General features: G+C 32.0%; 1 protein-coding gene and 1 pseudogene across 1 annotated transcript in view; both read right to left on the bottom strand.

Annotated features, from left to right (window-relative positions):
* The window catches only part of LOC148283828 (lachesin-like), a 275,848-nt gene that overhangs the window by 152,767 nt on the left and 108,148 nt on the right, over window positions 1–14,933 (bottom strand). The gene's annotated exons all lie outside the window — the stretch shown is intronic.
* Window positions 8,169–8,830, bottom strand: LOC148283829 (protein D2 pseudogene; annotated as a pseudogene).

The raw sequence follows: 14,933 nt of genomic DNA, 5'->3' as shown, positions 1-14,933 counted from the left end.
TCAGAATAAACATGTTTATACAAATAATTATATATACATTTATTTTTTAAATACAAGAAAATATATGAAAAATTAAAATATTTACACCTAAGCTACTATTCATATATAAACTCTTGATCGAGTAGCCACTCTCTTATTTTGCTCTTGTTATAATGTAAGTTAAATTTAAGTTCTTTTAGTAATAAATTAAAAATTCGTGTTGACATGAAAATTAGTTAAAAAGATGAATATTTCATACAACACGGACTGGTAAAAAAATATTATTAAATAAAAGCCGCACTTGACATCAATACCGTAATTTATGCACCGTTTTGTGAACTAAAAATGTGATTTTGAATTTCGCAATGAAGAACTGAAATTTTCTGACAAAAAATAATATTAGAAACCAAAGTAATTGGAACAATGTGGTCTAAGAAATCAACCAATAATTCGAGATGAGTGATTCGACAAATAGTGCTAAATACTTTATCGTTTCACCGCAATCACGGGCCAGGTGAGTGAATCTAACACACGACGCGACGTAATGACCCGGAAGCTCTATCAACACATCCTGTTGTACTAACCGAATTGGGAATTCTATTTCCCCTAGCTCCAATTATAGAAAGTTCCACTAGCCGGTCATTTTCTCGTAGAACGTTCGACAGTACATACCACATACACGTGGGTGTGAACGAGTTTGGACCGAAATCTGCAATTCAAATCGAAGCACTGAATCTTACGAAGTGACATTTTATAGTTGATGTTCGGGAAAGATACTGGAACATGATATAAATGTGAATAGACGCTATTTTCATGCACTTACATAAAAGAGACTTAAATATACTACTAAATTATACATTGTATAATGCACACTTTTTTTTTGTTTAAGCATTAAAAATAATGTTTTTTTACTATAATTACCCGTACGGAGGACACCTGAAATTAAATATATAAGATAGTTGTACTTTTTTATACATGCAATCAATGCACAAAGAAAATAAACAGAAATAAAATTACAAAGTTTCAAAGCTATATTTCTTGCAGTTTGAAACACTACATTCTTTTTTTTCTCAATATATCTTTTGATTATTTATATTATAAAACGTACAAAAAAGATAAAGAGAGAGACTTTTTTATTAAGAGGGAACGCTGAGAAGGAACAATTAAATCATTGTAGAAAACAAGGAAGTAATTTATTTATTTATTTATCATCATATTATATTACACACAAAAAAATATAATTCATACAAAGTTACTTTAACTGCCTAACTAGGCTTACTTACCCCGTTTTAAGACAGTAAAAAAATATAAAAAACAGTAATCAATATATAGAATAGGTACGGGGTTGCCCAGCCAAAGTTATGCTAAAGCAAATGTATTTCGTTTTTTCTGAATTCAAAGTAAGCAAATTATTATTCAAACTTTTTTTAATCCTTGTCGAATCAGTACTTGCTTTTTAATAGAGCTCTAGCCAGTTTGAGGCATTGTAAACAATAGCTGTATCATCAGAAAAGAAAAACAAAACAATTGAGGAAGAAGTACGGTAGTGTAGACAAAGAAAAAAATATGTTAAGTCTAAAATAGGCCATGATAAAGAAATAAAAACATGTACTTAGGTAGAAGTAATTGAGAAGGGATCGAAAAAGTCTAGTTATGGAAAAATAAAAACGAAAAGATAAAACAGATAAATGGAAGGAACTGTGATTTTGATCATCTAGGCCAGAGGCTCTTAAAAGGTGTTCTTAAAAAGGTCACAAGAGTTCCTAGAGTTAGAGCATATTGTCGTAGAAAACAGGCAGTTGAATCAGCTGATTCAAACTTGAATGGCTTTTGGATTGGGCTTGACTTGAAAATAAATACCCGCAGACATTGAGAAGGTTATCATGGTTCTATTTCTGTTTGTAAAGACTTAACGGTATGAGGATTGCTTTTAAGCTCATGCTCCGTCATCTGTTCATCTGTGCTCCGTTTCTTCCAAGATCTCACTAGCATAGGGATGATGATATAGTATGACCAGTATTTATCAGACCACCCTGATACGTAACCCAGAAACCCATCTTAATATCCACTCATAAACTTTGAACATGGAGTCCTGTCTCTATAAAAATCACTGAGTCTTAACGTTATAACGCACCTAATATGGAGGGTCTGATAATAATTAAAAGATTGGCCAGGCCCCGTACTTCCAAAGCTGAAATTTAAAACGTTCTTTCCGCACAAAGCCACAAAGATGAGTCTCTCAGATACGGGTTTGACTATTAAAGCATTTAAAAAGGAATATGGATGTTTCAAAATCGAGTAGGGAATATGAAAAACAAAAATGTCTGGTCTAAATGTCCCCTTATCGAAATAATTCTCATCTTGGTTGTGGTGGCAAAGTATTTCTATAAAATTAAGAGCAGGTTAAATTTGTTACATTAACCCTTCCGGGCTTAAGGGGGGCATCCAGGGTCTTCCAGGTAGCGTACGTTTTCAAGAACATTTTCGTTAATCATCATATTAATTTCATTATTTGGATTTATGTTTATGTTATAACTTTTACTTGTAGTATTCTTTAATAATATCCGTGCTTCCACATTATTTTATCATAGAGTTAGAAATACGTTTTTTTTGGTAATAATTATCTTCAAATGAAGAAATAATATATAATAATAATATTACGAATGTTTCAACATTATTTTTAAAAAATTCTGCCAAATTCTTCAAAAAATAATTAATATTTTTCTTCGCTTTCTCCCCTTGCAAACTGCAAACATTACAATCCATCGCAGTGCAGTTTGATAATTGTCGATATATTGGTCAGTTTGCAGGTGAGATTTTTGCTTTTTGGTGGTTTTTTTCTAGTAATAACCACAAAAATCCGTATTTCACGCTTTGAATTAAGCATTCCCCCTCACAAGTTCCTGCTGTACCGTCTCGCTACCGAGTAGCAAGATCAGTGATGTTTAACGTATCACAGTGAGAGCAGCGTGATGTCATATAGCATCCTTCTGCAATTGGACTTTATGATAACATATATGAATTTCGCAGAAAACTTAAAAAAACTTTAAATCATGAAACAGTTTTTCAAACACTACCAGGACAATGATAATGAATTTTTTAAAATTCATTTTAATCATTTCAGCTAGGACATTCTTTGTACTCTTTTTAGGAACTCGCGGATTTTTTTAACGTTCTGGCTCGGAATGGTTAAGTTCCGCAATAATTTGGAAGCCGTGAAAATATTGTTAACGCGCATAAAGGCTAGGGGACAAATCACAGAAGGCGCTACCGACGAGAGTATTTAAAACAAGTGTACGAGGACCTTAACTGCGCCTTATGCCTTAAAACTGAAGTGGGCTACAAAAAATAGAGCGCAGTGGAGGACGATATGCAGGACTAAACTGCAAAGGAATCCCCGGGATTAAGACTGCGAAGAACGAAGAATAAAGACAAATTTCTTTGACTGACAACTGAAGTGTGTAATTGGTATTATTGAAAAAAAAACTGCCATATGTAGCAGATAAGTTAGTGATACAATAACAAACATAAAAATATCCGCATTAGTATATTATGGCACTCTGCTCTAACGCTTGATATTCGGTGAAAATATTTGAAAAAATACTTTGAAGTTTGAAAAAAACTTCAAATATAAGTCTGAATATGAAAAAAGGGGAGGTGAGACTTGATCAAAAGCTGAAAGAACAGTCAAAACACAGTGATTTATTTCTAAAATTTGTAAAAAATACCGTGATATACATGTATTGTACTAAAATAAGACAGCATTACAAAAAGTAAAGGAGATTTTTTTTTTTAATTGGGTAGGTGGTACAAGGCGCGTGCGGTGAATATTATCAGTAGGCATGCTGACAAAAAATAATCTTTTTTTATCTAGTGGGTGTGATAGCACATAAAGGTAGATACATATTGCATAAAATTACTTTTAAAAAGTGCGCTTTAGGTGCAAATGTCATTAAAATAATTATAATTAATAGTTGATCAATGATCATATTTAAATTAACGGAGCACAGGAACAGGCGCGTCTAGCGCTGAAGCTGTAAACATTTGGACTGTACCTTAAACTCGGGGTGTTCTAGAATTTTAGTTATTTTTCAATAACGCTCTATTTCAAATTTAATGCTTTACGTTATAAAAGAAGTTTTTTCTTTGCATTACTCAAGTTAAATTATCTTATCTCCTCGAGTCTCGTAAAATAATACGACAACGCGCGCAACAACTTTAATGCGCGTGCTTGGAAATTCGAACATTTCTTATAAGACTGGAATCAAAATGAATAGTAGTATCCAGATTACAGCGTATAAAATGATAACTATTAACTATCAAGGCCAAGGTATCTTGATTTAGGAGAATAAGTCTAGGCATTGAAATGGCTTATGGCCTGTCGTTGGCTGGTTTAGATGAAGAATTGAAGTAATATTGATGTTCGAAAACAGGCAGAATGTTGAGTTCAATTCCATTCAATTCAATACGTTTATTTAAATAGAACATATACATTACAAACATACATTTAATACGTACATATTAAGATAAAAGATAAAATGATTTTATTTTTCCCATGACTTTATCTAAGATAAAATATCTGGAAATAATAATCGACCAAAATATTAAATGTAAAGAACAAATAGATTTAATGTGCAAAAGACTAAGAAAATTATTCCACATATTTTTAATGCTTAGAGGTTTCTAATCGATGGATCAATTGAAGACAGTTTATAATGCTCTAGTACAGTCAATCATTCAATATGCAATAGTTGGATGGAGAGGGGCTTTTAACGCTCATCTTAGACCCATAAATGTTCTAAAGAAAAAAATAAAAAATTATACTAAATAAACCATCCTTGTTCTCAACTACCGAACTGTTAAAAGAATTGAATGTTTTAAGAGTGGAAGATATCTACGAAAATTGTTGTATGCTCCAGGTGCATATAGAGAGCCTCCCATCGGACCGTATTACGGGAAGGTAAGAACATGATGCCTTGCTCTACAGAGAATTTACCACGGCTAAACATTTTAATATAATACACGGAAAAACAAAAATTTGGACAAACCATAATATGTTTTTTTTTCTATTTGATTTCCAGGTGTGTTAAAATAAATTAATTCCATCTCATTGAAAAAAGTCAAGTCTTCAACATTGAATTGAAATATAAATTTAATGTTTTTTGATCATTCAGATGTACGGTATTCAGAAAATATCTAATAAAATATTTTATTTCATGGAAGATACATTTCTGTGATTTTTATCTTACAGTTGAATTAGGGCGTATTTCTTTGAAGGACTTAATGCTAACAGATTTAATGCTTATTTGCGTAAAATCTTCTTTTGCCAAAAAGGTAATTACATCTATACACAGCTTTTTTGGTTTTCTGACGTAATCCGAATTAAAAAGGCCCCCGAAAAGACAACATATTTATATTATAAAGCTTTGAACTTTTATTGCGGTTTGATGAATTTGGTAGTTCTTTACCTGGAACATCATTTAAAAGCAACATAATTAGGTTATTTAAATACATACATTTATTAGGGACTTCACACACCTACTTCAAATAAATTTGGATTTATATTTAAGATTTTAATTTGGGTTGCTGATAGCAATAAAATTTGATTAAATATTCATATTACGCAGTTGTATATAAATAGGATTTACTGTGAAACTGGAGTCACGGGTTTGATTCCCACTAGTTTCAAAAAATGAAAAAAAAATCTCAATTAGTTCTGGTGTTTTTTTTTAATGTATTTTTAACGTTTTTTTTTTTTCATCACAACAGGCCAGGAGGTCCAATTACAGTGGTGAATTACATCACAGAATACCCAGGCTTGAGAAAAATATAATTTGATTTTTGTATTCTTACCGGGAATCGAACCCGGAACCTTCCATGTGTGAGTCAAGCGTCTTGACCACTACACCAAGGAGGCCGCCAGTTGTAGATTATTTTTCATAAATGTTTCCGTGTCCTCTCTTTCCCACCTGCTGACAAGCCTCTAGGATAGAGACTCAGCGGGTATTAGTTTAATAAAATAAATAAATATATATATTTGAAAAAAAATTATAAATAAAATATGTTTGTAGAAAAATATACAAATATAAATAAATAGAAAATACACGACTTTATATGAATAAAATAAAAAAAATGCGAAAATGTGTTTGTTTGTTGTTTGTGTTTCCTTCACGTCTCAACGGAGCTACCAATTTACTCCGTATTTTGCATAGAAAAATCTGGAGAGGTAAGAAATAAAATAAGGTATTTATTTTTATTTTGAATCAAAAACAGAGTACAATTAAAAAAATATATCATAAATGAATAAAAATTTTTGAAAATGAGTAGGCAGTAAGGTAGGATGTCAAAAATATTCAATGTGAAATTAGTTCATTAAATTTCTATAATTGACTTGCTTTATCTATAGTTAGTTTTGTTCGTTGATTGGTTCGGGGTCTCCACTGGAGTGAGGCAAGGCTGCGTCCTTGGACTGTTCTTATTCATAACACTGATGGATTTTATTTTATGCAAAACAATACCACCTGATCGGGGAATAGAAGTGAACTTCCCCTAAAGTTGTGCGAATTGGAGTATGCGGACGATGTAGTTCTTTTCAAAAAGTTTGTTGGTGATTTTCCAAATTTCAGGAAAACTCAACTCGTCTGGGTCTTAATATTAATAAAAAAAAGACTCAGATTATGTGCAACAAATTCTGTCCTGACCTTGATCAGCCTCTCTATAATAATGAACAGAGGATCGAGAAAGTTGACAGCTTTAAATACTTCAGAGTTCACATAACTAAGAATGGAAGCATGCACAAAGAGCTCGCAACCCACCTATAAATTGCTGAAGTAACTTTTAACATGATGCGTGTCGTCTGGAACTCTACTCTATACTCTGTCAAAACAAAATGCCGATTTTTCAACTCTTGCATAATGCCAGTACTCCTCTGCAGGTGCGAATCTTGGCACTTTACCAAAGCTTAAAAGAAGTATATTAGGTATAAGGTGGTTTGATTTTATAACAAACATTGAAGTCTTAGAACGGACGCAGAAGCCTTCTATAACGAACGTCTTGCTGATGCGGCAGTGGACCTGGCTTGGACCCGTGCGGCGAACGCCTCAGGAAAACCTAAACCCAAGTTATCCCTTCTTTAAACCGTGGGCTCACGCCGTTCTAGAAGGCCGTCGATGACGATCTTTCAACTTTATTCGGCGGAACTAAGGGGCGCTGGATTGACGTGGGAGGAGGTGAAAATGGCTGGTGATAGGGTCTCCAGGAGGCAATTTGTAATTTCCACGTGCTCCACTTAGGAACGGATGTGGAAAAAAATAAAAAGAAGAAAACGTTTGGTTCGCTTTTCGTATTTTGTAGTATTTTGTAGTATTTTGTAGGATTTTGGATTAGTGTACAGAATAACGATGCTACGTCTTCAGAGAATGGATCATCATATTTTAAGATCGGCAATCGATACAAGCTATTTTCAATCCCGAAAAAATGTATCATTTTAACAGGAAAATTATCATTGATAAACAACACAACTAATAAGATTTCCTAAATAATTTATTAGTAATACTATTGTACGTGAGCGAAGCCGCGGGTAAAAGCTAGTAATTTGATAAAGATTTGACTAAAAATACTTCGATCTTTCTCAAGAAGTTCTTAAATCTAAATCAAGATATAAATAACAATTTTCAGTGTTACGTTGAATATTTTTTAGGATTACGGGGAGTATTAGTACATTAATTTTCCGAAAACCAAATTTTATGACGGCAAAATCTTTCGTGATTACGCAGATGAAATATGACATCATAACAGGGTTTAAGTGAATTAGAGAGAAGACAGGTAATTTTTTATAAGTATGACAGTAAAGACATGATCACTTTTATAAATCGCGCTTCAAGACAGCCTCACAAACTAGATTTAGCACCCTGCAAAATATTAAGCAATTAGCAAATAATTAAACAGGTGCCAAGTTGCTGATTTTTGAAATTTCTGTTATTACAAACATAATTTGAACGTGGCTTACATTCATTTGCGTATGAATTTTAAATGAAATCATTTTTTGCTCCAAAGCTCTTTTTAAATAAGTTATCCTTATATTATATTCAACAGCTATGAACTACATCTAGCAGTTGTGGTAGTATGTACAATCTTTTGTAAGATTATGTAGCAAAAATAGCTTCTAAAACAGTGCAATATTTGTAAATTTAAGCACCCAATTGCTTATATAGAATGGGGAAGTAATCATCGTAGGCTGCTTTATACAAATTTCCAGCTACCGGACTCCCCAAATTGTATTTCTCCGCAAACTTGGCAATAGAGAACTTTCCTCACCCATCAACACTCTTGTTGGTAAGTTTGCTTTCGGTAAAATTAATCTTTCCAGGTTGCTTGAAAACAAGGAATACGTAGCGATGGAGTCCCGTGTCCTTGGGGGGGACCACTGCCGATGTACTCGGAGACAGTTTCTCCGCCAGAGACGGCGTTCCCTGGAATGTTCCCCACCAGCCAGTGGTGCCATTCTCGGAATGTTGGAGTCTGGCAACTTGGAGCATCGGGATCAGTCATGCACAGGTGTAGAAAGAGCCCGTTTCCGCCTCCCATTCAGTAGTAGGGAGGGAAGTTCTGCACCTTAAAGGATAAACCACGGGAGTGACATTGAACAAAATGTTCGGAAAACAATATTTTGTGATTCAGCGATTTCCAATATAAGATCAGTTTGAATGTTCCCAATTAGAGCAAAAACTCGTGAACTGTTTTACGCACCCAAAAACCGTGCAAATTCAGCTAACAATTCACCCATTAATAAGGCAATTCGCTTGCTGAATACGGCTTCTCCCTTATAATACGGATCTATTTTACTGTACATTTCGGCAGTTTAGCAGCTATCTGCTTTCTATTCATTACCATTTAATTTATATTTACAGTCTACATTACGTAATGGATAACAGCCCGTGAAGTAATGCAGACCTCAAATGTCAAATAAATAAATATTAATAAGTTTTGGAAAAAATGATTTCATTTCAACTTATAACGAACTTACAATGCAAAGTTATGTTTTTGAAAAATAATATGATAGTACATATTGAAATAGTGTATCTGGGACTACTGATGTTTTTTTTGCATAAACAAAGTCGACATAAGATTTTAGTTTCAACTTAGAAAAACATTTTACGACGAAAGTGACCTTCGGTGTTTCATTCACGTGTAAAATAGCTTATTGCGATAATTTGTGCATTTTTACATTCAAAACGGCAAAAAGTGGACAACCACGTTTTATGCTCTAAGGCAAAGTACAGAGTAAGTCAATTGTATTTTCTCCCATCAGATATTTTCACTAATTTGATGGAGATAACCAGACCACACGGTAAATAAGGCAATACCCGTGGATCTTCCCCGACAGTTATCCGGAGTAAGACCAAAGTACTACTGGATAACTCGCCATCAAATCAAATGCGTTTTTCCATTCCTACTTTCCTTCATTCATTCTTCAACACTCATCAATTTCCTTGTATTCCTTCCCACTATCTGCTTGTTTTGTCCATATTTCTTCTATTTTAATATAAAGTACATTTAGTCTTCATATAGTTTAAACCGTAGTTGCTTTTTTTAAGTAAAATTAAGTAAATTATGTTATTAGATGGCAGGTCTGTATTCTAAATAAATATATTATAAAATATAACTCATGCTCCAAAATTCTGTCAAGAACGGTCTTGATGATAGTGATACCCAGCACCGAAAAAAATAGAGTCTAAAAACGAGAAAAGCCAACTTCAACAGCCTACTTGGTCAACGATTTGACACAATGCCAAGCAAAAGAAAAGAAAAGAAGATATTTTTATAAATTTAAAGAATTGATCAAACTTGATATAATATTTGTGATAATATACTCATTTGTTTGTGTCAACTAATCTTTAACTCACCCTAGAACTTAAAGTCCCATAGAGTCGGAAATTGTGTCTAAAAAATTGTGTAATAAACTTCTTATAAGTAAATAAATGAACACCGCAAGCGAACGTACTGCACTTAACAATTATTAAAAAAAATAATAGCACTTAATCACCATCATCATCATTTCATTTCCACACCAGATGGTGCATATGACACTACATTGGTACATCAAGCGCAGCGCATCTCGATCACTTTATGTTACATGAAGGTAAGATGATCAGTTGTACGCTTCAGGTACCAGTCCAGCTACTATAAAATATTTTAGAGTGAAACCGTTTTGAATAAATATTTCATATCAAACATGTCAAGAAGTGAAGCAGGGACCTTTTGCGTGGAAAGCAAATGCGCTGACCATTATACGACGAGGCCGAAAAACACTTCATAGTCAATTTAAAAAATAATGTAAATGGCAACACACATATTTTCGTCCACGTGATCTGTAGCTGCGAGACGTATTGGAAAATTTATTTGTATATATTATGTAATAGCAATTAAAAATACGAAAAATCGTTTAAATGGATACGTCAAATAAAGTTGGATTTGTGAATGCGAATACAATCATATTAAAGAGTAGATGGTTTTAAATTTTAAATTATAATTCTAAGTTATTGTATTAAAAAAACATGTACGGTTTTCAATTTTCATTTTGTTGCCTCAAATAATTATCAAAATTGTATTTATTTGAGTGGTTTGGGGGTCTGTTCGTAAATTATTACATTTAACCTGAGCCACGTATTTGATCACATTAATAATAAAATTAATCACACTAGTTTTGATATAATTCACCTCTCAGATTTGATTAAAATTTGTTTGTCATAATATTCAATGGTCAACAGTAAATACATTGCTTATATTAACAATTGACAGCCTGAGCGTGAATATAAGCTTAAAATAAATTATAATATCGGGATTAAATTAAAATTAATGCTTTCATTTTAATAAATAGCAAAATTAAACCCTTCACAACCCTTGCGCACCAAAATATCTTCCAGAGAATTTCATTTACCTTTCTAATCTATTTTATCCTTCTTTCTAGTCTATCATTTTGCTCTTCTTAAGAGGTAACACTTTCCATTCTTCAAAATTCCCATTATTCCGCAGCAATTCCTCTCCTATTCAATGTGCAAGACTTTAGAATGAGCTACCTCTTCACACAAAAAGTCACTTATCATGGCCACTTTTAAAACTAACATCCTGATTTTTTTTTTTTTCCTGGATCCTCTTGCTCTCTCCTTCCAAATCAGATTTTTTTTTACTGTCTTTTATAAAATTGAATTTGGTGACTGCCTTTTTTCTTCAAGCGAGTCCAATTTTTTCCTTTTCTCTAGTATTGTGATCACAATCATGTTGTCATCAAAAAAAATCAGCGTTTTATTTGAAAATTAGAATTTTATGCACATATTTCATCGTATTGTAAAATATTCTATGTTTAAATACTTTTAATTAATTTAAAATCAAATTTACATTTGTTTTTCGTTTTTTTTTTCAAAGTTAATGCTTTGTTTTGTTATATGGATAGTTTGTTTAAACTTTCTTGGTTTGATTGAAATAACATGCTGCTACAATAGCAAATAACTGGTTCAATAATCGTGTTATTGATAATTTTACAAGAAACCCTATCAAGAAATCATCTAATTCTTCTCTGAAACGTTTTTAGACAGCTGACATACTTGAAAAAAGGCGAGGATTATAAATATGATAATATTTTGAAATCCCTTGAAAATCTTGTAAACAAGGCGCGTAAAAATTTTGAGTTCCGCTGTTCTTCAAATAGGTACTAGATTCTTCGCATCCGAACTTCAGCAGGAAGAGAGTGGGTTGGAGGGGTAAAGAACAGAGTTCTTCAATTTGAATTTCATTTGAAATTTAAATCCGTAATATGTAATATGTAGTGTCATGAAAAAAAACGTTGATTTTGACAAACGGTTTTTTAAAATAAAAAAATCAAATTGACATAATGAATTATTCGAAAATGTATCAGGTGCCGCCAAACACACAATAATTTTGTTAGTTTTATTTATGTTCAAAGCTTTAACTTTGTGGTAAAACATTTTAAAAACTGTTATTAAATATTCGTACTTAACTACTTGCCAATTTTTTTGTCTACTGGTTTCGAGACGTACCCGTCTTTTCGTCAGAACACTCACTACACTAACATTCAATTAATAAAATACACTTTCACCTTTACCATCACCACAGTTTACATAGTATTTATGGAAATTCGTAAGTATTGATAAATATTGTTGTATTGTGTATGAACATTTATGTGTACTGTGTATGTATGTGCGTTGCGTATAAAAATGTGGACATGTACGTGTATCTTTGTATAAATATATAGTCTGGAATACAAAATATTTAAGAAAGAAGTAAAAAATTACATTTATAATTCTTCTTTATCTAACACTGATTGAAAACATATTTTTATAATTAATTTATGTTATTCTAAAAATACTATTAATTAAAAATAAAATAAACTATTGTAAGACGTCACTCCCCATTATGTACACAAGAATTGTTTATTTCTTTTACGTAATGGGAAACGTTAATGTAAATAAATGTATTTGATTAATGTAAAAAATTGTTTTAAGTTGTAATATTGTATTTTTATTTGTTATTGATAGAAAAAAAAAAAAAGAATTCATTTATTGGGTAGTTATAAATGCAGCCCAAGTCTCCAGTATTAAAACGGATTTTCTAGCTAACAGAGGCAAGTTCTGAGTCCTAAGTCGTTCTGAATTGTGTTACTTAAAGCTTTGTTTTTAAATAGATTGAATTTATGCACTTTGTTTTGCTACGTGCTAAAATAAATATTTAAAAGAAAGTTAAACTAGAATAATCCAAAATAATGAGTGCCAGACGTTATCCAAATACACAGATATCCGGATAGTTAGATTGACCACTAAATGAAGGCAATGTGTTGAAAAAAAACGCAAAATATACTCCTAAGATCACTTCATATTGCTTTTAAAATAATAGAGCGAATCGGAATCGCATTAAAAACTTACTTAAACATGTCAAGCTAAGTTAATTGGTTTAAGGAATAATATCTCCTTTTTTTATTTCCTGATGGCGATCCTGATATTAAGCAATCCATATGACTGGAGTTTGTCTATATTTTTGCTTTTTGTCATGGTAAAATTATATCTAGCAGGTAATAAAAAAATACTATTTTACAACATGCAAATGCAAATGCAAATGATGAAAATGCTTTAAAAAATATAACAGTTTCGGAAGCACTGGTAAAAAATATAGGGCTCGCGGATATAGGCACCGTGATATAGGCCTGAGAATATTGCCATGATTTAGGGTTGCCCGATTCCAGACTATTAGGGAAAATTCCTATTTCACGGGCTCAACCCTATTCGCCCGCCGAATTAATTTCAAATTTGAATTATGTTAAATTTACAGCGTTGTTAAGGTAGGCTAAAAGTTATATTCGCAAGCAGATTAGAAGTTGGCAAATTTTCTCAACCTTATAAACGTTTAATTGTATGTAGACTCTTTCCCTTCGTATTCTGAAGAATCACGTTTTGAATATTTTTTTAAGTAATCAGCACCTTTTAAAAAAGCAATTTATAAGCGTACATATATTTTTCGAATAATATCAAAATCCGCAGTACATTATTTGTTTTTTTTTAATGCTTTGGACTGATTTTATCATTTTCATAATTTTTAAAATTTTCATGAATACATTTATATTATTTTTACAATGCTACGGTTTCCTTTTATAAGGAGCTTAAATTTATAGAACTATGCAGGTAATATTGAAAATAACATTTTTGAAATGTTTAAATTTTATGTTACGGCTTACCGTTTGAGAGCAGTTAAAACTTTAGTACATAATAATTTGTAATTCCGTACAGAATGGGCGATGCCAGCCAGTTAAACTTTTTATTAAGAATATAGGTTTTGGCTTGATGGTGCAAAGAGCTCCTAAACCAGTTGGAAATGACTAAAGAAAACTATGTTGATGCTTTTAAACTACTCCATTTCTAATCTTACTTCCACTGAACTACTAGTGGTACCTCAGGGTTTAACTGCCTTGAAAATAGTTTTCTAGGGTGAAGAATTGAAGTCATCTTTAATATCTCTAACTGTCAAAAACTCGAAATCCGTGCTAAGTCATCAGTGATTAAGATGTTTTTATCATTTTGTTGTTAACGTATAGGAAACACACGATCCACCTTCTTAAGATGACAATAGGTTGAACGACAGTGGGAATTAATTTCAGGGTGAATCTAACAAAAATAATACATGATAAACTAAATTTAAAAAAATAATGACGTCTCTTAATTTCAAGTAGCTATAGTTTACCGCGTGGGAGGGGTTGTTGCGACGGACAAACAAACAAACATGTATTTTTGGTTTTGTAGTACGGAAATTTTATGAGAACCATATAAAGTACAACGGCTTTTACAAACAGTTTTTAAAATAAATACAACAAACCGGTATTAATTATTGAATTTTTATGGAAAATAACATGTTTGATTGATTAACAGGTTAAAAAACCTTTGACAATGTCACTTATAAACATGCTCAAATGAACGACAAAAAAACAGTATTACGTAGCTAGGTATGCAATATATACACACACACGTGTAATAATTTATTGATGGTCAAATTATTATTAATAGGTGCAGAGACATTCGCACACTTAGTTTTAAAAAATGACCGATCTTTTTTACATTAAAATATTTTTTCATTTTTTTGCTACGCAATATTGAAAGCTAAAGTTGTACTATTAATCAAAATACTTTCACCGTATAAAGGATAAATAATGGACATTTATATATCATATCTCCAAGTTGCTCTTCGCCGCATCGACCCGGAAAATATACTCGTATATTCCCAGAACCATATTTGCTGCTAATTTAGGTCGATATATTACTCAGGAAGTCGAGGGGTAATACCACTTCGCATATGGCATATGCGATCATAAACATCAAACATAAAATCATGAATCTCAAAAGCATTGTTTTTTATCATCGTGATTTTTTAACATCATTTTCATTCATTCCTCG

This window comes from Micrasema longulum, unplaced genomic scaffold (assembly GCF_059751315.1).
Source record: "Micrasema longulum isolate JH-2025_06_02 unplaced genomic scaffold, ASM5975131v1 h1tg000191l, whole genome shotgun sequence".
NCBI lineage: Eukaryota > Metazoa > Arthropoda > Insecta > Trichoptera > Brachycentridae > Micrasema > Micrasema longulum.
Note: the sequence above shows the minus strand (reverse complement) of the source record. Positions and strands in the feature narration are given on the sequence as shown.